At 37.0% G+C, this 22,886-nt stretch overlaps 1 protein-coding gene across 4 annotated transcripts in view; it reads left to right on the top strand.

Moving 5' to 3' along the window:
• LOC139817318 (zwei Ig domain protein zig-8) overlaps nucleotides 1-22,886 on the top strand; it is a 126,419-nt gene that overhangs the window by 58,449 nt on the left and 45,084 nt on the right. The window contains exon 1 of one of the 4 annotated variants that reach the window (XM_071785303.1): nucleotides 17,427-18,481. The exons of 2 other annotated variants lie outside the window; for them this stretch is intronic. The gene's annotated coding sequence lies outside the window, so the exon portion shown is untranslated. Of the gene's footprint in view, nucleotides 1-17,426; nucleotides 18,482-22,469; nucleotides 22,564-22,886 lie in introns of those variants that run through there. One more of the 4 variants, XM_071785304.1, reaches the window with a different exon arrangement.

Here is a 22,886-nt window from a genome sequence, read left to right as displayed (position 1 = left end):
CATCAATAATTCTCACGCTATCATAGAGAGAGTATTATAGTAAATGAACTATAAAATAATTACAATTTACTAGATGCAATTTAATGCACGTTGATCAAAAGTGCGTGCGACGCCGCAATAACACAATCGTCTGAATAGTAACAATTAATTCAGCTGCATATAATTAATGTAATATTAAGTTAAATTAGACGCACGCGCGCGAGATATTCGACAATTTTCGGCATAACGTGAACGAGGCACACGTCGCGCGCGACACGGATCGAAAATTCCTTCTGTAAATCGACCGCAACGATTACACGGCCATTACCTTAATTGCTGACGCGGCTAACGTGCGTATTCACGCGTGTATAGTTATTCGGCGTTATCCGCGCAACGCTCCACGCATGGGGTCACCATATCCGGCATTGGCTTTGCACATTGACGTTCACTGTTTATAGTTTGCCTTATCATTCTCAAGGGAGACATAGTTCTCGTGAGTGTCATGTCGAATTGCCCTGGTCAACGGGATCCAGCAAGTTAAACGAGCGGATCCGGGTGGAAACATCCGGATGGACGCGATTGCGTACGGAACACTAGAACTTGGTCTATGATCTGCAAATAGGGTTTGCAACAAAACTTCAACCTTGAACTCAAAATACAAATTACGTGGAATAACAGCTATTCATCCTAAACTTAACTGGGGATACTCCGAGGACTTTGACAATAAACAAAGATTATTCGACAAGCTGATTTCTACCTTGTGAAACGACAATAAACTTCGATAGAAAGTCGCATCTATTATTGATATACCGTATCATTGAAGTTCCTAACACGAAACGATATAGTTAATACAAAAATCCCTAATGTCCAAATTTAAAAGTTTAAATATTGAAATACAAATTGTCTCAGATTTTGCGTTAAAATTTGTGAAAATGTTACAGTAAACATAAATATAGGCTTTACATTACCATTGTTACCAATAGTAATTAAACTAAAAATAATATTATTTTTATTTTACGTCTAATTAATTTTTGAAATATAAGTGATTGGAGATCAAAGAAATTTTGTAAAATCAAATCCAATGTGAAAAGCGCAAACGGCGTACTGACAACACTTCAGCATCTAGCTTCTAGCTTCACATTAATAATTATAATTGCCAAGCGCGATAGATCCGATGCTTGTGAATTCACGCCAAGTGTATCACGACGAGCAGCTTCGATTAGAAATTCCTGAAGGGTTATCCACGAGCATGCCCGACCTCTAGAAAGGCATCTAACCGAATATGGTCGTGGCTTGCGCGTAAATTATGCACTACGACGCATACTATGCGTCGTATTGCGCGTCCATTATCGAGAGCGCGCGACAACGAGCTACACGATGAAGATGCCAAGGCGTGCAATAATATCGCTGATAACTTCCATCCCATTAACACCATACCCCCATCTTTCTCATAGTTAACGTTCCCGACAGCACTACGTGATACTCGAGACAAAAACTTCTCATACAGCTGTAAAACAGGATTATTTCACACACAATCATTTATATAAAACGCACTGTGCTTTATATGTTCGCAAGCTCGAGAGATAGTCCATGTGCGCAAAACAAATGTGACATCAGTTTTTTCGAATCGTAGCAAAACAAAAGATTTATAATGATTTATCGCAGGTAATACCGTATGTTTAATCTTAATGGATTGCCGTAATAATATATGAGCATCTGTTAATTATCTGCAGGATGTCAAAACTTTGTTAGTGACACGAAAAATGTACATGCAAGTAAATGGGTAAAAAAATTGATTTACTACTTTGTACTTACTCTAAAATTTGATACATAAAGAGATGCACAAAAATATACTTATATCCTAAGTATATAGGTATTCCGTTCAAAATAATTGTATAACTTATTTTAATATGCCTTGTGCAACAGCATACTTCTGTAAAAATAACGAGACTATTGAACTGTTCATCAAATTTAAATAAACTGCATTTCCTTACGGTTCGATTGCCATTTTTACGATGCGACCGAACAATATCCATCCTGATCAAAATTGAAAGAACCCCACCGTGCGGAAAGCTCATCTCTTATTAAACAATGCCAATGTATACAATATCCGACGCACATTCGTAGAATAGCATTGCATGAATGATAACGCGAGGCGAATTGATTCGCTACTGACACAAGTGTCAATAAACGAGAACACTGGAGAAAAAGTGAGTGCCTATCACAATAACTGCATTTTTATTGAATTTGGATTACAAAAATGCTAGACCGGAGACGAGCCGCCCTGGATGACAGTGATATCCAATGAGTGCGGGTTATTGCGGTGCGGCGAGTAATAACAACACTGACCTCGTATATCATCGTTAATCCATCACAATGACACTATTGTTACACCAGCTGCTGAGAGGAGAAAAGGATAATTGATCAAGTAACAATCGCGAGAGATCAGAAATCGCGAGCTGCGAACAACGTTCCATGAAAAGCAGACAAATTTTCCATAAAAGACCCGTCCAAGCCACGGGCACACTGCGACTTAAGAGCCCGCATATATTTATACGGTTTTATGCGGTAAACTATAAATTGGAATTAACGGGCGAGTGGTATCCAGCCGAGCGAGTTGGATGTTTTCCAAGAGCTTCGCGTTATTGACGCTGCGGATCGGTTAAAATGCGGGACATGGAAAAGCGCGGAAACGTATACGGCACAAGGTGAAACCAAAAATCGCTGAGCCTTGTTAAAGATAAATAAATGGAAAAGAGAAAAACGGGGAAAAGCATGTAACGCGCACCATACGGCTGTGCCGTATTCGATGAGTACTGACAGCTGCGGCGCACAGTACGGTGCTTAACTTGAACGTGGTATGCCCGTTATGTTGCAAGTTTATGGTATCGTTTCGATATAACCTCGACCGTGTGCTGGAACGACAGAAAAATATAACCCAGTACGTCGTTATAATTAGCTCTCCATTACGCTTAACGTCCATTAACGTTGTTAGCTTCGAAGCGCGGCAGATATAACACTGGATTGAAGGATCGTGTTTCTATGTGAAAGCCATGCAAGCGTGAAATTTCGTCGATGCTAAATCGAGCGAATCTGCCATTTCGATGTCAATTAATATTCCACGCTCCGTTTTGTACTAATCGCTCACAGGAAACTCCGTTCAAATGGAACGCAAACTTAAGTTCCCATTAAATGTAAACGCACAGTATGCGGTTTGAAATTTATGTTTATATTTGACTCTATCGACATTATACAATTTATATGCAAAATTTAAAAAAAGTCTATTATCTCAAAGAGATAGGAGAGAGAAAGAGAGAGAAATAAGTAAGAATGAGAATGTAATTATATAAAAATAAAATGACATTAAATTAGACTGCGCATTCATCCAAAACGCAAGATGATGCGAAATAACATAATAATAATTACTGCAAAATAAATTTTATACCTGTTTTTAACGAATTTAGTCTACTTTATTGCATAGCTTTCTTTCCAATAAAACGGTGACAGCTGGAAATTTATGTAACGAGCATGATAGAAATTAAGCGCCACGAATGTAATTAATGTCAGCGAGAAGATTAAATTCCTACGTATCCCTGCTTTCCAATTAAAATTATCTTTTAATTCAAACCACTATTAACATTTGTGATATATTTATGCAAAAATTTTAAACTAATGGATAATTCAGGAATAGAATATTATCCTACTTTCTGTTAATGTTCCAGTTTCGAAAAAAGTAGCTTAACGATCAGCTTTCCGGAAAGTTTGCTCACGCCCGCGCCGCAAAGATTTCTTATCCATCTATTATCGTCGACCGCCATTAATGCTCCTGCATGCTTTTTACTTAAGAATTAGAATAAAATAGAGGTTCGCGGAAAAAAGTGCGTAAACGAGCGATTTTTGAATCTCTAACCAGTTTTAATATTCATGAGTCATTTCACGCGCTTCAGCTTTATATTCATTTTTATTACGATTCGGGAGATGTCGATAAATCTCCATTTTTACGATTGTATTTTAAACGGTCGTTATAAATCCAGTACCATAATTTTATTGTGTATAAAAAACGTGAAAAATAAATTTTGCCCGCTACAAAATTTCCATTTCCCCACCATTTATAAGTTAATTCATTATACTTTCCATTTGGGTATGCGCCTTGCTTGTCACGATTAGACGGAAAAACTTTTCGCAAAGATATCTCTTACACTAATTTCTTTACTGTTAATTGAATATCTACTCACGATTAAAACTTGCTCGCTCAAGGGCGATTTCATCAATGATTACTTAGTAGTTTTATCTAAAAGCCCTTCATCAATTAACAAAGCGGAGAATGCTCTAACTACGCGCTAGCCTTACTCTCCTAAACTTCCTATTGACAAGTATCGCCCATGATTAACGAGAGAGGGTACTTGCGAAGTTGCTGCAAAATCTTAGCAACCTGGGTCATCCATAACGCGAGTTCACAAAACGCTCTCTTCGATTCGTAACGACTCTTAATGGTTGCGATTTATTCGGTATGCGTATACAAATAGCTAGGAAAATCTGGCGTAATCAATCCTCCTTTTTATCTGAGCCTTTACAGGTCTCAAAGTACTACCCTGAATCAGTGCAAAAAAGTTTTTACTTCGAGTTGAGAACTGAAGATTAGTGAGCAATTTGAAAGCGTTCGTACGACTAATTTCACACAAACGTTCAACATTATTTGCTCACAGTCTGCGTATAAAAACTCAATTCGCTGATTTCTTTTGTATTATTTTATATAAACACGCTTTATTCACTTTTAATTTCACTATTTAATTTTGTAGTTTATTTCCAATGCTATTTTCTTAGCATAGCCCAAGCAATTTCAAAAGAACGAATATTCTGTGTTCATGTTCCTCTTAATAGAATTCCTGGTAACGTGTTCCCAAACGTTATTCGCGACTACTGACATATTTGGCAACGAAATTCAATCCGCTGACCGAATTTTCCACTCACGGATTTCCGGAACGAATACCACAATGTTTACGGTGTTGTTGCCAAATAGCAAAAATCTTGTCTATCGATCCGATCTCCGTTGAATAGCACGAAGAAGAAAAACCTCGTGCAAAATGCACATAAGACGGCGCGCATAAAGGCTTACACAAAGCCGCAATGAAGTTATGCCAAAGTTATACGTACGCTTAGTGATTACAATTCATATTTAAGAAGCTTACCGAAGAAGCGTACTGTCACGTTGAAATTAAATTTCTCAGCGGCTTCTTCTAACACGGTTAGGTCATTAGTATTCAGTAACGCGGTTGGTAAAAAATGTGTATAATATATTTTTTTCGGAGCCCCCTAAGTACAATATTACGCGTATAATCTATATAATTAATCACATGATGAAACGCATTTATTTATGTAAAATCGTAAAAGAAGAACATTTAGCAATGTTAAAAATAAATAATTATAAGACTTGTATATCAAGTCTTGTAGCTCATAGTTTAAAATAATAGGCAACATATATAAAAATTATTTTAATTAATTTTCATTTCTTTTCAGTCATTTACAAACGATCTAAGAGCCGACTGTTTCGATTTCTTTTTTTGCATTTGCGTGATAAAAGACCAAGATCGTTATGCCAAATGCACATTCGCAAATACATTCACGTTTCCCAGCTGCCGCCACTTGGTTACATCCGCTTCCGAGCTTCTTCTCCACCATCGCACTCGAGCTCTAACCGGATCTCTCGTGCGACATTTAGTCGCTCCACGAAGTAACGAGAATGTAATTTTCCAGGATGCATATTATTATCATCGGCAGGACACATCGCCTCCGCGACTTCGTTCTCCGCTTCGTTCACCATATTCGACTCGACGAGCGTACATCGCATTTCCGCGCTGTTTTCCTTCCCCTTTTATTTGGCTGCACGCTGGCAGCTGGCTCTCTCGTTAGCATTCATCTTTCTCTTGTGACCAAATACTGTTCCTTTCACGCCTGCTCGGTTCATTCTTTTGACTGTTCCATTTCATACTTTTGCAAACTATGACCAAACGAAAGCTTTCTATATGTTATCTTACCATCTCGCATGCGAATTTTATTCTCTAGTGATCCCTAAATTATTTAATTTAAAAGGAATTGTAGATTGTTGCGGAAAGATGTAGATTGTTTTAACTCTATTGTCATGCACTGTGACATTAATAATGCATCTTGCCAAATTGATATACTATATTATTTTACTATGCGTTTAATGAAAATATTTTCAATTGTAAATAATAAAATTTTGACGGATCGCGACAACTAATTAAATTTTCTCCTTCGAAAATATATTTAAAAAAAACATTATATTATAAAATCCTAGTTATTCTATTGTTCCAGTTAAACCTTCGAAATTTAGGAACATATAGCTCTCCTAGTAGCGCGACTGTTTCCAAAATTTTTACACGACAATATTTTTTACTTAAAGCAACGTTGTTTATTGCACCATCACTTCCGCGAGAGATTAATATCCGACTGTGCAGGGCATTCAAGAATGGATTGCACGCAATAGATAGCGATCGTTTGTAGAACAATACTGCCGACACTGGATATAATTTATCACGGCGCATCATAGTGCGGAGAGAAAGCAAGTTTGTTTACTTCTATTAATCCGACGGTACACATCCTCGCCGGTAAACCTATCATCTATCGAAAATGAGTATATTGTCGCCCCAATATATCGATATCCGATTGTTCACGCGTTCAATGATATTAATTTACTATTCAAACAAGCTTTGTTGATTTCTGATTACCAGGTCGCTGCGTAACAATATACGTTATTAATGTATAGTGTGATTTATTGTTATTATTTGATATTACGCAAAAGCTAAAAAAATTTATATTCCATTATCTGAGGTGCAAAAAGATGAATCTTGGAAATTGGGTGGATAGATACTATTGTTGCAGTATTTTGCAGTATTTCTAACAATGGTCTCCATCAGTGTAATTCGTCACGGTACCGTGGAAGTGCGCGTTAATTCACGTCCAACCACGCAAAGCTGCCGTGTCTAACAATAGAAATTCAACTCAAACTTTTTCATAATTTCGTTCGAGGGATAATAATATGTTCCGCTAACTAAATCAACATTCTCGTAATTTTGATCGCGAAACAATATAAAATAAAACTAATATTAATTGTATTAAAAAATGTAAATATATTATTTAAAATAATATTTCTCTTTATTTGCAATTACCGGAGAGTAATAATGTAATATATATATTTAAATCGTTAAAATTACAAATCAATAAAATCTGTTCGAGTCAATTGATTGAAACCTGATTTGATCTATTTTAGCAAACAAAGAGAGAGAGAGAGAGAAAGAGAGTTCTTTATCAAGGAAAATAATATAAATGTCGGATGTGTGTATGTACATCAGAATATATTCATTAATATATCTGACAGTGTTTTATTAGGAGTTTTGGACATATTAATATAAATTAATTGTCAAGATGATACCTCAATTTTACCTCGAAACAACAATATAAATCGTACAACGATGATGTAGAGCGATACAGAACTTATATCACGTATTTTGATACACATCATCCATATTAAGTGAGTGATACCTAACCACCGTAGCCGTACAAACTAGCAGTTCGTTAGTCTGGGCTCAGGTCTCTCGGACCTGTCAGGCATGTATCTTTCAGCCGTTCTATCTGCCTCCCATCGCCGAGCACCTCAACGCGAGAACGAGCGGCCCATCATGCTCGAGTTTGTCCTGAGAGTTCCGCGATTTAATATTCGAGCATGTCGCCTTGATATTCAGTGGACAGATATTAGCATGTAGAGCAAGACTAAGTTTCACGATGGATTTGCTTTCGCTCCGTTGTGCGTCGAATGTCAAACTTCGTGGAAAACTGTAACTGGAATTTCCGCGCTTCTAATGAACGATTTCCGAGCTGCGTTTTGGAAAAAAGACGCGACATTTGCCACAAATCAATAATAATGGCACAGAAACGCATATTGTAAATTTAGTATCATTATGTCGCAATAAAATAATTACAACGATATCTTGTCGAAAGAAAATGATTATTGAATCTACGCTTTACTTCTGGAGCTATGTAGGAGAATGTAATTTATCAAACTGGATCTTTTTAATTACATAATAATATACGAGTAATTACTTACACAAATTAGTTGTAATTAGTTATAATTCAATAAAACAATTCTTCACCAGTGATGAAATAATAAACCAAAAATATTAATCGGCCTGACTGGCAGTAATTTATTAATATTAACGACGTTTCGACCTCTACTTTGGGTCTTTTTCAAGTTAATTTGACAATGAGATCATTGTGCGTCAAAGTTATAAAAAATTTTTTGTCAATGAGATCATTGAAAATTTTTTATAACTTTGACGCACAATGATCTCATTGTCAAATTAACTTGAAAAGGACCCAAAGTAGAGGTCAAAACGTCGTTAATATTAATAAATTACTGCCAGTCAGGCCGATTAATATTTTTGGTTTATTAGTTGTATTATAATTGTATTATAATTACTAATAATTATTTACTGGAAACTTTGTCAGTTAATTATGACATTTTTTTCCCCGTTTTTTTATATCAATTTTAATTAATAATATTTTCATATATAATGTGAATATTCAGATCTCAATTGACATATGACATTCTCAGATTTTCATGAAAGCGCGGATGCAAGATAATGGATTGACGATATATATTTCATCGTCGCAATGAATTTTAGCTCCGTGATGAAAGTTGCTGGCAATACAACTCACGATGTGTACTCCATTCTCGGTACAACGATAAAATTTCACGGCCCGTAAAAGTCACCGGCACGTTCTCATCAAACCGAACCGTCAATTCTGTCCGCCAATTTGAGATCGGAGAAGGCGCTCTTTCACGCTTGTCGGTACTCGATATTTCCGAGTGCGTCATATCGGATTAATTGGTCTCCCTCCACCTCCCTTGTCGTTTTATTCTTGGACATAGCTTTCTAAATATATTGGCGTGATTTTGATTCGACAGCGATTATCGCGCGATCGATATAATTTGCACGCGCCTAATTCGTTTTTAATGAACCAATACCGATATTTTCGTCGGACAGAAATATGCAGTCTCATCAAATTGAAGCATCAGTTTCGTATCTTCATAATAATAAGCGAGCGATAATTATGCAAACTGTAGCACCCCCCATTACACCTATCTTAAAAGATGCTACATTAAAACGCACACATATAAAATATTTTTAATGTAAAGTACAGTGTGTGTCGCGTGATAATGTTCCATTGAACATATCACGTTTCACATTCCGTAAATCAAAACGACACAATGATAAATTGACAATGCGAATGCATATCTTGCATCTGGAAAAATGTGACTTTTCAAGAAGAAAGAAAAAGCTTTTAAGTTTGCGTAATGCATACGATGTAATGTTATATGTTTCTCTCGCAGATCTTTCACATTTCTGTAACAATGTGTTGCTCCAACACCAACACTAAAAGCAGTCGCTAAGAAATTGCTCGATTGCAACCGCAGAAGCTTATCGTAAAAAAATCCAGATACGAGGCGTCGCAATCGGCACAATAGATAGCCGAATTAACACGCGATAGGATAAACGACGATTTATGAGTTTGTGCGTTCTGCTGGAAAGCTCGACGGCAAAATTTTATCTACGTGCAATAAAAGTCGACCGCGCGGCGAAACGATCGATACATTTCCCGTTGTCGATGAGCCGCCGCGACAAAAGCTTTAGTTGCTTTCGCGTGAGTTCTCGAAAGAAAGGTTGCGCTCATTCACCGCTCTAACCGAAAATTTCACAGGTCATTTTGGCGAGGCGATCGCTTGTCGCGCGTTCACGGTCAATGCATCGAGGCTTCTGATTCGCGACACACTGCCACTGGCCCGAGCCGCGCATCCTAATAGTATTATTACGGGATACGAACGGCTATAGTTACAACCGCTACCATCTATTCTCGCTTCTTCCTTCGCACCCTGCCACTTTTCGTTCTTTGGTACACCCTTTACATGCTAATGCCTCGCTGCTGAATATCATACGGGCGGGTTCTGAATATGAAATAGTTTGAAATTGGAAAGGGAACGTTGTCCCGTTCCAACTCTGTGCTCTATCTTTCTCGGCCGAGACACGACGCCGACAGAGTTACCGTGACGCGGACGAATAGCTACCCCCTATTTCAACCGTACTTACTTCTGAAAAAGACGCAGAATAAGAGAAAAGACAAAGAAACTCGAATCTTATCGCGCTCACGGCGATTAGTTGGACGTCGCCGCTTGCAACGGTGTCAGTTAGCATTATTATTTTCGCCGGAAATTACGAGACTGCGACTTATCCCAAATATCACGGGACATCCTGTATTTGTAAAATAACAGTAAAGTAATAATTGAATTACATTTAACTGCGCGGGAGATATTGATTACTTCTAATAGATATGTTTCGCACCTGCCCGACAATAATTTCTGCGAGTAAACTCGGTAGTCGCTCGTAGCATAATTCAATTTTCCGAAGATAACTTACGTACACAGAGATATCGGAATTGTCGAATACGCGCGCGTATGTGTAATTGGCGTTATATCGATAATTAAATAAAAATTTTGCTTTATGATCACTCCGTCTAATAAACTGTCACATAGGATAGTGCGTGTCGACGTCAAGAGCACGCGTTTGCAAGGTAATAAATTATCGTGCGGTCAAACATCATCACAGGTAATCCTCGTATCATGCTCCCCTATTTCCACATCCCCCCTAATATACTGCAACAGTGTAGCCTTGTAAATTGTCGCGACTCGATGCTATAAAATACAGAATATTCAACTTTGCATGATTATCACGCATGCTCATGATCACAATGCTCCGCTACTTTATTAACTCGTGAATACATTATTGGAACAAAGACGTCGATTAGAAATTTATTATGCATCAATGTGCACAAGACTGAATCCTGTGATTTACCAGCAGCATAATTTACTCCAAATTGCGAAACGCCCGATAATACACAATAAATGATTTGTTCGCAAACAACAATCAATTTCATCATGTTGAACCTATTCTCTGGGGCAACATTTTCTAAATACTGCGATTTAACGGAGAAGATAAATTATTACAATGCTCCACACGATAATTTTTGTCTCCGGAATAAATGACGAATGCGTGAATAGAATTTCGTTAGTCGATTGTTAAACGATTTAAATCCTATTTATTCGTACATTTATGTATATTTGTATATTATATATTAAATTAAAAATATTAAAAAATGTATTATAATTATTATTCTATAATAACAAAGAATCATTACAGTAAACGTGAATATTATAGCTGATTTACCGATAAATCAACATTAGACATTTATGCTCTCACAATTGACAAGAGAAGTATTAAACTGAAAAGAAAATCTTCCGAATTTATATAGCATCTTGTACGCAGACGGATCCAGATAATAAATCTGCAATGAAGGATTATTGCGCGATGATCGCATAGTACCATCATCATGCAACACGCGGTACAAGATTAGGCAGCTGATTCGATTTTGACGAAGCCACCATCTACAATGCGCTACGCTAAAAATGGAGATTCCAGGAATTTATGGTTTTCATTTCTTGGACGGTGTCGGACGTGTTATTCGCGGTGTACGTGACGGAAATATTCAACGAGTCAAATGTTGGTTATCGTCGTGTCGTTTTAAAAGGAGCGCGCGCATTTCAAGTAGCATACACTGGTACGTAAGTATAGTGTCTCGTATAACGAGCAGTAATGATTTTATATTATAACATGAAAATTATTACTTTCGCCATTTTTCCTTCTCTTAAGGTATTCATCATGCGAATAAAAATTAAATACAATGCCAAGTCTGCAAATCTGACGATATAAAATCAATTCAATAAACAATAATCAATAATTACTCGATTAACAGTCAATCGATAGAATTGCAAGATTTATCTGTAGCCTTGTTTTTATTCTAAAATTCAATATTCAAATTTTATTTTTTATTTCATCATATTTAAATAACTTTCAACTTTGAATTTTTGCATATTTATGTAACAACTATCGACTTTATATACATTTTATTCAAGAATTATTATATAGGTCGCAAATATCAGTCGTAACTCGTTTCTGTTGCCGCCTTCTTCAAAGCATCTTTCCCATCCCGAACGATAAGGGTGATAAGAGTCTTATTACTCCACCACAGAGCGATATAATGCATGATATGAATACGACCCTTTTCATGATATAACGGGCTTTTTAATGGGAAACCATCGAAAAAAATCGGAAAGGAAAGAAAATACGATACCGAGCACTATCCTATCCTATCTGTTCATGTGCCGAAATAAGAATCGATCGCAAAAATATCTCGTCTCGCGAAAGAGGCCCATTTCCCAAGACGACGTCCGGTAGCTGCTTTCGTTATAAGAGAGCGTCGACGAAGCGAATTGGGTCGGCGTTCTTTCGACGATCGATCACGGGTTATGCCCAGGCGTCGTTGTACTGAAGGAAGTTCAAAGTTCATACGGATGTCGCAAACGCGTCTTTAGAGACTAGAGTATCGTCGTAAGATTGTCATGTAACGTTGTCAATTGTCATACAAGATAGCTCGATCTGAGCCGCGAATCTGAAATGGCTCGAAAAACGGCCAAACTCATGCAAGACGCAGTCTCGAGAATGTTGATATCGAGATGGTTTCCTTTTGTCGGAGATAACGCGGCTCCTCGGTTAGTAGCAGTCGTAATCATATAAATAGATGAGAAATCGCGTGAGAAAAAAAAAGCTCGAAATACTCATCACACGCCCAAAGATCACACAGCGCGATCTTTCGTATTTGCGAAAAATAATCTGGATATGGATAATTGAAAAACTAAATTAAGAATTATTGTGCAAAAAATAAATGTTCTTATTAGAAAATCTTTCTTTCTCTTTTCAAGTAAAGTTAAAAATTGAGTAAGAGAGAAGGAAATAAAAGTTTGTCATATCTATCTTTAATTCTATTTGCTTTTAGGCTATTCCTAGCTTTTTTCACATATAATTCTTCCAGATATAATTTTAATCAAATTTTAATCTTCCACGTCAGTATACACGCATAAGTGTACACATATTTCTTTACATTCGCGCGACATCGGAACCTTTACGTATTCGAAACGGTCATGACAAATAATGTTCAGTAAATAAAAGCTCTGCGGGAATAGAATTCGATATTCTCGATGTCTTAAATCTAACTTGATGATGGGATTTCATTCACTGCACTTGTTATATCTACACGGCAGTAGCGACTGTCGCGAGTTCGCGGCTATATACATACATGCAAGACGAATACATATCGCCTGAGCTCCCTCACACACACAGACTGGCAAAGAGCCACGGAGAGACTCGCGGAATTCTCGTGGGAGGCTAGAAGTAAAAGCAATTGCCCCACGGTACGAACAAGTCGCGTCTTATTTCTGGTACAGGGGCACGCCCGCGGAAAGTCGGACGACCCCGAGAAGAGCTTATTATCCGTTACGAACCATCGTGGGGTGAACGAGCAGTGCCGGTGACGAAAAATGAAAGACGAAGAGAATCGGAGGTGAAAGGGACTGAAAAGGAAACGGACTGAAAGAAAATGGAAGGAGAAGGCGGGGAAAAGGAAGAAGGGGAGAAGCTGGAAAAGAGAAAGAGCAGAAGAGAGCCCTCGACATCATTGTCGTCGCCCTTCTAGACGCCGACCTATTCTACTACGTGCATGTTTCTCCAAATTCCCCAGATTCACGCTGCGAAATTCCAACTTCTCAGACCGAAGCACACGTAATGCTAAGTGGATAACCATTAAGCTTGAGAGACGATGACGAGGAAAAGAAGGGTATAATGATTTAAACGTGTACTTATGCGGCGCGTTATTTGTCCTCGAGATGATGTGCATTAGGCAAATGAGCATGGGAGGATTAGGGAACCAGACTAAGAAATTTAACTGTCAAACCAGTGTTTTCCTCGACGAAAAATGGAACGACAGTTTATGTCGTTTTTTAGAAATATAGATAAAATATTGTTTATACATATTGAATAAGTCAATTGTATAGATTATAGAACTTTAGGTATAAATACAACTCTCTTAAAAATAATATAATATATATTTTTAAAGGGATGAATTTTTTATAAGAAATAACGGAATTATTAATTTATGCTCATATTTCTCATGTGTCTAAACCATGAAAGTCTCGCAAGTCTCGCTTAATTAAGTAAATTGCGTAACTGCTGAATGAGGTATTAAATAGATTAAAAACTCGCATTTATATTACGTCTCCAAAATTGCGAACACCCTACATAAATTTCTAAAACGTAACTTATATTATAAAAAACTGTTCCATATACAGAAAATATAATCTATGAAGATTTTAAATATAAAAAGATTCAGCAATCACATAATATATTTTTTTCTTGTGTATATGTGTTTGTATTTATAATATGTGATAATAAATAATAAACAATAATGTAGACTGCATAATTCATCAATGAATTACATTTTACAAGAATAAAGAAAAGTGATAGAAAATAAATATATATTGCATTGATATCCGTCGTTAATCGAATAAAGATCACTGCAAAATATCGAGACTGTGAGGAATATAAAAATCATTAACGCGCTTCCTTGGATATTTCTTCCATTAAATAATTGGACCAAATGGACCAAAAAAGGACCAGTATTATATAACGCTTTTATATAGTTGAAACGCATTACATAGAATCACGAGCGATCTTAATTCCGATGAGAATAACGGCGAGGTCGGCGTGATTAACATATCTGTAGCAGCAAAATAGAAAAAAAGAAAAGAATAGAAAGGAGCGAGTTGAAAAATGAATACACCGCCGATAGTCGAAGGAGCTGAAAGGAACAAAACTGCTTTATTGCGACGCGGCGAGTAAGAGATTGAAAGAAAAAAGTCGCGGAGAACGGGACGAGCAAAAAGACGCGAGAACGCCTCGGTGTCATTGTCATATTTCTCTTACAGCCATAAAACGATCTATACTTTCTTACCCAAATGTTCACGATCTAAATCTTGGGAATTTTATGCAATCGCAAGTACCCGAAGTAAAGTGAACTTACTAAGCGGTAACACGAAAGGGAATATCGACGAAGATGCAATATACATAGGATACTTTGTATGTGCATACTATGCATGTATGTACATATGTACATTACAAAGAGACTTTCGTTTATTCTGATCTGCTATTTTCTATTGTTATACTTTATCTTTCTTAAAGTAGATTTAACATAAGTATGTTATAAAAAATTATTTCTACCACTTTCCTTTAGTTAACTTCAATGGTAAATTTTGAATTGTACAATTTAAAATAGAAGATAATATGACTCACGGATACGATGCGCAACAGCGGAGTTTAACAGCAGAATTGTAGCTTCGTTGGTCTATAACATACAAATTAAAAATTAAAATTATAGCAATGCCCAAAGAAATTAATATTTAAATATCTCAAAAATTAATACTATATATTGCGTGTGTCTCGTTTATCTCTTGCTAATAAATGCTAACAAGATAAGAACATAGTTCCCGAAAAAATATTCAATTATCTCAAAATTAATATTAAAATATCTCAAAGAAATTATATATGCGTGTCGGATCTTATATATATATTCGTATCTTGCAAACAGATATTTAACAACGTAATTACATAATTTTTAAACAAATATTCAATAAAATCACAAAACTGATATATTCAAATATTTTTTAAAAAATAATTATATACACTGGGTCTATCGAATTTTATTCGTATCTTGCAAACAGATATTTAACAAGTCAATAATTACATAATTCAAAAAATATTCTATTATCTCAAAATCAATCTTAAAATAAATATTCAATTATTCCAATTATCTCAAAATTAATATTAAAATACCTCAAACGGTAATTATATATACGTATATCAGATTTTATTCATATTTTGCGAACAGGATATATATATTTTACAAGATAATTACATAATTTTAAAAAAAATATTCTATTATTTCAAAATTAATTTTAAAATAAATATTCAGTTATTTTTATTATGTTAAAAAATTAATATTAAAATGTCTCAAAAACATAATTATATACATTACGCCTATCGAAACTTATTCGTATATTGCAAACAGATACTTTACAAGATAATTACCGAAAAAAATCTTGTAAAATATATGCTTTTGAAACTTAACCGAGAGCAAATAATGAATGATGCTGCGAACAGTAGATAGCAAATAAGTAACCGAAATACGTACCTCCGAGTTGCTCCGCCGTCGCCCGATGCCTCCCAGGCCTCCTCCTCCTCTCAGGTTAAGGTTCCTCCGGTGCTGCTTCCTCCCCCGGTAGTCACATAACACTCGCGAAAATAAGGTTAATTACGCCCGTGCGCGCGCTAATCAGCAGTACGCGACGATCGCGTACTTTGCACGGCACTCCCCGACATTAATCGCACGCGACGCGCACTTTATCACCCTACGACGGAAAACTTATGAGTCGAGGAGAAGAAAGGAGCCGCGCAGAGTTTAAAGTTTAAAACGCCGAGTTTATTACGATACCGTTCGTCGCGACGAAACTCGGAGCTCGGAGTCGTGCCGCTTCGCGCGCGCGCGCGCGACATTACGCGTTAGTGACCAAAAAAAATCTGGAGACAATGTTGCCAACTTTGTTCCGATGTCGCGGATGCACGAAATCAAATTATTGATTAACCGAAAAACGCGACCATATTCTAAACCATATTCTAAAACGTACGAGCGAAATTAGCGCGTGATACAATAATTACTATATCTAGCTCGTACATATATGAATCCCGCAAAATGTATATGTATCTATTATTAATAAACGACATAAACGGCACATCGAAGCTTTCCCCCGAAACACAGAAATATAAGCGTACCTATTACTCCGCGCTCTCCATTCAAAAGGTGCTCGGCAAATTACATTCGATCGATATATAAACCTGGCGAAAAGCGTTGCGCTCTCGCGAAACGTAATCAAATCCAATCATCGTTAAAGAAACAATTGCCGCGCGTAAATATCAAAGTGAAACGATAATTTATAACGTTCGTCCGCCGTGTTCAGCTCGCGGTTTCCACGTTCAAACGAATAACAAACCATGCGAAATATATCTGCCTCGACAAACAACCGTACGCCCCTAAATACAATTTACAAGCAGCTAATTATGCACGCGAGTTAAGTCGCTTCTATTTCCTCTTTTCTATCGAGCGTCAGAATATGATACGGGAACATAATACGTTTTAAAAGTTCCTTCAAGAGTGAAATTGACGAGAGACGCTTTCCTTTTAGTAATACGCCAGAGATTCGTTTACCTTCGACGAGATACTCTTATGGATACTCTTACACGTCGTACGAGCGTTACTATTATACCGGCAATCTTTAATCGTCCGTAGTTCGTCGGAGCTCATCCTGCTTGCGATCTCGTCGCGATGGCATTCCGAAGAATAATAAGTAATAACGCAGCCGACTCGAGCCGCGCCGCGGCGCGCCGTATACGAGTGATCGCCGCGCCTCGGTAGTGGGGGGGGGGAAGTAGGGGCGGCCTGTTTACGCAGTAAGAAGCGCCCAATTCGTAACGGCCGACGCGACGGCATACCGCGCGCGAGCGCGTACACACACAGACAAAAGGCAAACCGCGCCGCGTGCCCGGCGTGCCACAGGGCTATCATTCGTACGTCGCAACTCGAGCCGGTCGGATAAATCGCTCCTCGCTCCGCTCCCATTACCTTTCGCAACGCGATCCGCGGCAAGTGTCACGAGCGCGATTACTCCTGCACGGGCGATCAGAGAGCGCTGGTAACGCTGAATAAAGATGCTCCACAACGGTAACGTCGCCGGTGGGGGCGGTGGGGAACGGGAAGAGAGCCCTCTTTGCTAGTTCGCTCTTTCGTGCTTTTATCGTTGAAAGCGCGAGGTAACACGCGCATTCGGCGCATTGCCGGATCTGCGACTTGAATAACGAAAAGCTTCGATATACCGAGCGTTTATTAATAATGCATGTACGCATATTTCGCGGAACTCATCGTTCGCTTGAAATATATTCCGCGAAAATTTTGCTTGTACATTTTAATATATTTGGCTCGTCGCGTAATTCGCCAGTTAATCATTAATTTGACTTTGTCAATTGCGTCGCCTGATTGGTTGCGTGAAATAAAGTTGGCAACATTGATTGTCTTGGAATTTTTTGGTTAATAATGTGGCTACATGACACGTTTCCGAGTTGCATCAGTTGCATACTTGGCGCGTTTAAATAGCAACTAATAGCAAGTACGGTCGTGAAAATGACGCGTTTTAATTGATGTGAACGTTCTTTTCATGTCGCAAAATGATAAGTGATAAGATGCGTGCCGCGTGTGATTAACGTCGGAAATGCCGTGCAAAGTACGCGATCGTCGTATACACTGCTGATTAGTGCGCGCCCGTAATTAATTTCATTTTCGCGAGTGCACGTGAGCGTCGAGAGGAAACTATGGGGGAATCTAACCTGAAAGGAGGAGGCCTGGGAGGCATCGAGCGACGGCGGAGCAACCCCTGGCAAGTGTAATTCCTTACTAATTACTTATTTGTTATCTATCATTCGTAGCATATCATTCATTTTGCTCTTCGTTATTTGAACGATCTATCTAACAGTAATGGCCAGTCTACAATGAGTCGAGTCGTTAGTCAGATGTCGGAAGAGAGTCGAAAAAAGTCATAAACGTGTCATAAGGCGATCGGAAGTCTGTAATCGGCAATCATAAGCGATTGGCCAAATGCCATCTCTTACGATCACCGATTACAGGCCTTCGATTGCTTACAATACGCTTATAACTATTTCTTCCGACATCTGACTAACGACTAACGACTCATTGTAGACTGGCCATAAGAGAAAAGTTTGTGTCTAGGAAGTTTTGAAAGAATATAATCTAGAAGATATTTTTTTCGGAAATTATATAATTATCTTGTAAAATATCTATTTGCAAGATACGAATAGTATTCTATATAGGCGCGTATATAATTATAACGTATATAATTATCTTTGAGATATTTGAATATTAGTTTTTGTAATAATTGAATTTTTTTCAGAAATTACGTAATTGTCTTAGGTATTAAATATCTATTTACAATAAAATTTGATACACAAAGTACGTATGATTATTTTCTAACGTACTGAAATAGTTTGTAAAACATCTATTCGTAAAATACGAATAGCATTTGACATGCAGGCGCAAAGTATGTAATTATCTTTGAGATAAGTGATTATTTTCAAACGTATTGAAATATTAATTTTGAAATAATTTAATTTTTTTTCATAAGTTATGTGATTATCCTGTTAAATATCCATTTGCAAGATACGAATAACATTTGATAGGTACAAAATACACAGAGTGACGCACATAAAACCACAAAATATAGTTTTTAAAGTTATATTTTGTCTGCATCTGTTTCTCTGCGTGAGTCATATATATGCTATATTCAATTGAAGTACGCGTTTTTATTGTGGAGAAGTATGTCGGCACATGTTCTTTCGTGAATGCGACACATGCGCGGAAATACGAAATAAAACTTTAAAGCTGTATTTTATGTTTAGGGCCGGTTTTATGTGCGCCATCCTGTATAATGATCGTGAGAGATTTGAATATTAGTTTTGTAATAATTGAACATTTTTTTAGAGATTACATAATTAATGTATATCTATTTGCGAGATACAAACAAGATCAGATATACTCAATATGTGTAATCGTATTCTAAGTTAATCGTATGTAAATTAATTAAGACGAAACTACAGGAATAATTTTATAACACTCTTATATTAATTCTATTTTTTTTTTAATCTCGAGAGAATAAACTCTGAGAAAACAAAATGGTTCTGCCAACTAATATAATTATAATATAATTACTCTGAATGTTTAGTAGCTGCAACTATAATTTTATAAAATCGTGAGAACAAAAGTTATAGTTTTTAAAATTATCAAAATACAGTCGTAGCAACAAATGTGATGTTGGATATTAAAATTCGTAGTATGTCGCTATTAAATAATAATAAAATAGCGAAATTACTGTATATAGTTATGTAAATAACTTCATAGAAATGCTATAACAATTTTTTCGGTTTAGACATTTTTTTAAATACATAAAAATTAATATATATACATATATATAAATTAATATGCCATAATAACATACTATGACACATATTTTGCTAATGATATATTTTTCGTTAATAAAAAACTGTCTTACATTACTATATTCTTGTATTCCATCCCAGCATATTTATTACAAATGGTCAACATTACTATGTTTCCTGAGTTTGTACAACTTATACATTTTTCTTATCGCAACTTCACAATACATAGTTGAGAGGCTATTTTTCCTTAGTTTTCTGGTTGCTGGTACTATCTTTTTTTCTCTGAGTGTAGCAAACAGCAGGAAACAGAATAGGGGAAATTCTTTGTGATACGTATATATACATTTCCATAATATAGGGTATCTCGTATATTACATAACTTCGTCGATATTTCTTTTCGCATTATCGTTATCGCTATAGCAACAATCACTTCACTTCACTTCGTGTACTTAAAAATCTCTAAGGTTTTGATCGTAAAGATTCGGTGAGGAATACATCGTTTTATGGCCGTAAAAATTAGAACAACAATAGAGAAGTGCCTTCGCGTCCGTACCGTTCTCCGCAACATATTCTCTGAATGCAGGCCATTCTCTCTCATCGCAATCTAACAAATTGAAGAAAATATCGAAAGCGCGTTCGTCTTCGGGGCTCGAGAGTTATGGACGTCGTTGCGAACGGATGCGCGTGACCTGCGATAAAAGCGCAGATGCGATGATGAACCGAAAACAGCGACCGTTTTTCATTGCGACTAGATACAGGGGAAGCGTGCAATCTGTTCCGGTGTAGCGCGTGAGTAAAATCGATTGGGAGGGATACGATGAGGCAGCGCTAACGCCAAGTTCGCGTTCCATTAAGCGCAACGGTAACACCGCGCCCGGTGGTGCGGTGGTCTGTGCAGCGGAAACTCTCCATCGTGTAACGCACGCGACATGCACTCGCATGAGCGTTTCGTGCTTTGATAACAGAAAGCGCAAAAAAAAGATTAAGCGATATTAATCCGTTAAATCTCGTAATCCCCTTTGAAGCTCTTTTAAAAAGAAAATGCATCATTTTTTTTTCTCTCCCGATGAAACCTCGCACCGGCAGAATTCATCTCTGATTGAAAAAGTGTGCGAAAAAATTTCTTATTGTACGAAATTACTAAATGAGTATACTTATTACTTTATAACTCAAGTTTCGGAGAAGACACAAAAGCATCTACCAAATCCTTTTTTTTTTCACTTGAGTGGATATAAACGTCTTTATAAGTCACTACGGAGTGGCACGTGAGTGGAATCAACTGGAAGTTCCCAAAGCGGCTCAGCTATAATTCTCACAATGCGAAACCTTTTACCTTTTTTCGGTGATTAAAATGTACCGCCGATTACACTCTATGGATAATTGCAGACGTACGCGAAATTTCGAAGTAAAGAGGCGAAAGAAAAATCCGTTATACCGTCGATATAATCATGATTTTTATTTTTATTTTTGCGTAGCAAAGAACACATTATTGATTAAATTGGTACACGGAAAGAACGGTTTTTCTGAAATATCTAAAAATTTAGCATAGATACAGATCTGAAAATAATTTTGCTGCACCATCAAAATAATTATAATAGGTCGCTGAAGTATGGTGATAATGATGTAAAAAATTTTGAAATTTTAGCAATCAGTGTTTTGAGTGTTCTACATAATTATTTTGATGATGCAACAACATTATTTTCAGATCTGTATCTTAGCTAAATTAGATACTTCAGCAAAACTTTCTTTCCGTATACGAATATATGTTGTTTAATGCAAGAAGATTAATTTAGAATTTTAGATTAAATTTACATTTATATTACATCAATAGTAAATATTATTATAGAATTATTAAGATTGTATATAAATTGCGATGCTTATCTTATCAATTAAATTATAGAATTAAAAAATTGTAAATTATGCTACAGACATTAAACTCTTTATCTTTTTCTTATTTGCATTATTATTTTTTATTACTGTCGTATATCGTCTATTTTCTTTTCTGGTCGCAATCTCGAAAATCATGTGCATTTTCACACGATCGAGCATGATGTGTGGTTACTTTTACTTTACCATTTCCAGTTCTTGCTTCGTAACTCAATTACTTGATCGATAGAATCTTCGGGCGTACTGACATTCCCAACCGACTTGGATAATAAAATCACATGAATTCCCAATTGATCGAAAGCGCGCGATAAAACCGTAAGATGGTAAGAATGAACGATAGGCAGAGATCGATTTTTTTTTCTCCTCGAATAGTTAGAGCTATCGATATGGGCTACCTCGAAGGGGGCGCGTGAGTGGAATCAATTGGAAGATAGGAAGGTAGCGTTGTAGCATCCAAGTAGAAGTTCCATTAAGCTCGAGCAGCTCAAGAGGCAGCTCTCTTCGTACACTCGGGTAGTCATGCGACCGAACGACGCGTGCTCGCAGCTGCAAGGCGATCAAGCAAGTTTCTTGGAACTCGGACTCGCGCAGTGCTACCCGGGACAATGACTTGTAATTAAGGGTAAGATCGACCGCTTGATATTCCGCGATGACCCGGAAACTACGGCGCCGGAAGCTTCGAAGCTCTCTTCTAATGGCCGACAACGATCGGCTGGCAAAAACTGCTGAGTTATTTATTTCACGTGAATCTAACTCACGCCCAAACTAGTTCCGCTAGGCTCGAGCGAATAAATGGTATGATTTAAAGTTCATTTAATTTCAGAATCCATGCTGTATAGAAACGCCCGGGTTATCAATTATTCGAGAAGCTCTTTACTTGATTTCGTTTCTTGTCGTTGTTTTGGCGACTTCTGGTGAACAAGTTTCTAGTAATTGCGACCATTT

Source organism: Temnothorax longispinosus, chromosome 8 (genome assembly GCF_030848805.1).
Source record: "Temnothorax longispinosus isolate EJ_2023e chromosome 8, Tlon_JGU_v1, whole genome shotgun sequence".
Taxonomy (NCBI): Eukaryota; Metazoa; Arthropoda; class Insecta; order Hymenoptera; family Formicidae; genus Temnothorax; species Temnothorax longispinosus.
Note: the sequence above shows the minus strand (reverse complement) of the source record. Positions and strands in the feature narration are given on the sequence as shown.